The sequence below is a fragment of the Triticum aestivum genome, chromosome 3B (genome assembly GCF_018294505.1).
Source record: "Triticum aestivum cultivar Chinese Spring chromosome 3B, IWGSC CS RefSeq v2.1, whole genome shotgun sequence".
Lineage (NCBI taxonomy): Eukaryota > Viridiplantae > Streptophyta > Magnoliopsida > Poales > Poaceae > Triticum > Triticum aestivum.
In genome coordinates this window covers 564,624,268-564,627,608 of record NC_057801.1, presented here as the reverse complement: position 1 = coordinate 564,627,608, position 3,341 = coordinate 564,624,268, and positions in this window count along the sequence as shown.

Sequence of the window (3,341 nt, the reverse complement as noted above, 5' to 3'; positions counted from 1 at the left end):
AGGTCTTCTGCGGTGAATTTTTAAAAATGAAAAAATAAATGGAAAAAACATGAATTCAAAAATGATTCGCGGGTTTTGGAAAATAAGTTCACAAACTTAAAAAAATCATCGACTTGGAAAAAGGTTTATCAAATTTAAAAAATATTCATCAAATATGGAAAACATTCATCCAATTTGAAAAAAGTTCATCAAGTTTGAAAAATTCATCGAATTTGAAAATGTTCATCGGTTCTGGAAAAAAAAGTTCATCGGTTGTGAAAAATGTGCATCAGTTTTGGAAAAATATTCTTCGATTTTGAAAAAAAGTTCATTGATCTAAAAAAAGTTCATCAATTTGAAAAAAAAAGTTCAACGAATTTGAAAAAAGTGTTGAAATTTTAAAAAACACAAATTTAAGAAAAGTTCATGATTTTTAAGAGAAAGCTCATGAATTTTAAAAATGATAAAATGAAAAAGAAAAGATTAGAAGAAAACCGGCCAAAACAAACACGAAAAAATAGAAAACCGGAAAACCATAGCGTTGTTTACCTTATTGAAGAAGTGAAAGGACCAATAATCAGCACAACAGCTAGGTTGGCTGGACGGTTACCACTGTTGCGCTGTGTATAGGGGTCTAGTTCGAACCGTGAACGGGGCACATTTTTTTGAATCTCAAACAAAAGAGAAAAAAGATTTCAAATGGGCCGGCCCATGGCGTGGGGGGTGTGTGTGGTTGGGGAGCTCGCCTATGACGGGCGCTTAAGGTGTCATATAGGAAACACCTGTTTGTTTACCTGCATTTGTGATTTCAAGGTGAGCAGATGTAAACCACATGTGTCTGCTAGTGTGCAATTGAATGTTCTGCTCACCTCCTTTAAATTTGAGCTTACCACCACAATGCTACACATCACACCTAAATAGCACACTCACAAGCAGAAAGCAACGCGACTCAAAGAAACGACAACATACTGACACTAAGTAGAGCATGTTTACATGAACACCATAAGGGGCGTATGCCCCTGCATGATATCATCAGGGGATGAATCCCTAATTGAAATACAAGTTTTCGGACAACAATGGCATCCTATGCCCGACACAGGGTTGAAACCCCTATCAAAATATACACATCTTAACAGCACATCCTTACTACTTAAATAGGGATGGCAAACATGGCCGCCTAGCCATGGGTAGGGCAAGTATACGACCTCACGGGAGGTACCAACATTGTAGATCTCCCGCTTCAAGCCCCATGTCACAAGTTTGAACATGAGTGCGTCATTGTACTTCACGCAAAAAGCTTTCCGGATCCTGAACAACAACACCTAGTTGCCGCACTGGGCCACTTGCATCCATTTTCCACACCATCGGCAAGAGACACCAGGAAGAAACGGGGCGGCGGGATCTTTACTGACTCATTCAATGGCTTTTGGAAGGCCATCGGTATGACAAGCATTGCTATGTCATCCATATCCATCTGGATAGAGAACTAGCGTGGCACCGAATCTTTGGGTTTGTTGCCCAGCTGTGCAGAGGCACGGCAACTACCTCTCTCCCACGACACTTTGGGCTTCAACGCCCAACGGTTGACCGGGAGCATGTCCTAGTACCTAGCTCGTGGGTGGTAACCACCCCCATCATGTATCGGTCGACCTTGATCACCTTATCAATTATACAAACATTGGTTATTAGCATTGCAGTGACATGCCCATGATTCAAGACGTAGGCAATGTACAAGTACAAGCATGTATATGCAAAGCACAAGCATGAAAGATTGATGAGGTCCTCTAAATGCACATGGTTGACTTGTAACCTTTCAAAGTAAGAGTATTGTTCACGCATGGAGCTAGAAAATGGTCTTGTGGAGGTTTATATAGATATGCCTGCAAATTAATTGTGATTCCAAGCAAAAGCGATGCGGAGGTGGAAAATATTGCAAGGATTGTTGTGACAAGAATTAAAAGTGCACAAGAATAGAAGTAAAAAAGGTAATGAAAGAGGTGAATTATGTTGTAGGGCTACTCATAGAGTCCAGATTCACTGTAGTATGTAGCAGCGCGAATACGCAAAGCTTGCGTATCATTCCATTAATAGAAAAAGAGAGAATACAAGGTATGGGACAACACATGCACGAACGCAAGACGGCATGACATGGTGCCCGGAGCAGAGGGACATGGGGTGCTCAGCCCAAACAAAGAAAAACACCACGACATAACTCTCCAATCCCTAAGAAGCAACTCGACCCTAATGAAGACAACCAACAAATCCTACTCCACCGTTGGGGATGCCATGAGTGATCAAGACAACGCCTTCATGAAGGGAACGACGTCAAGGACGCCGTCGTTGTCCGGTCCAAGAGCTCGGACCTAGGGTTTCCCCTGATGCTCGAGGAGGGATAAAGATGTGGACCATGGCAACGCCTCCAAGAAGGGAACGACACCCATGGGTGTCGCCGCTGCCAGCATCGGCAAGCCGAGCAAGGATTTTGCCTTGGGCCATAATCTGAGCAATCCCATGCCCCGGGGTAGACTTCAGAGAGGAGGAAGTCGAGACACAGGTCGAGGCCGCCAATCACAGGGAGGGGAGCAACGTCCGCCACCGAAGCCAACACCGGACGTCACCGGGAGAGCAAGCCACAGATCTGGCAGTAGAGGGAGCGAGGCGCAGAGGCGAACGAGGTTGGGCGGCGGGGCGGAGGGGAATGCGACGTCGAGGCAAGGTGGCCGGCAACGCGGACGTGCCAAGATGGAGAGAAGCGCAGATCCGGGCCAGCCGGAGCCAAGCCCGTGGGGACGCCGTCAAGCTGAAGAAGCTGGAATAGGGACGCAACTCCTGGATCATGTCGGGTCCAGAGCCGCGCCAGCGTGGAACCCGACCGACCATGAACGCAGGAGGGGGACGCAGGTCCATGGCCAGCAGGGCCGTAGCCGGAGCAGACTCGCGGGAGAAAAGTCCGCCATGGAAAACTAGCGCGCCCACGCCAAAGGGGTACCACCGGAGAACCTCCACGGATGCCACACCACTGCCATCACTGCATCTTGCGCGGGGGAGGGGGTGGGGGCGGAGGCGGCGGAGGGCAACGTGGCCCGAGGGCAGTCGCGGGAAGCCGGCAGGAGTAGCCAACGCGGGAGCCGCCGCCAAGTGCGACCAGAGGAGAGGCGCACAAGGAGGCAGCCGGAGTCACGCGTGGTGTCCAGGAGCGGGGCGGGGCGGAGGCCGAGGGCACCACGACCGAGGACAGCCGACAGGAGCAGACAACGCGGGAGCCTCCGCCAAGTGCGCCAAGAGGAGGAGCGCACGAGGAGGGGGCCGGAGTCGCGCGCGGGGAGCTCGTAGCAGCGCCAGGGCCAGGGCACGCCGCACCC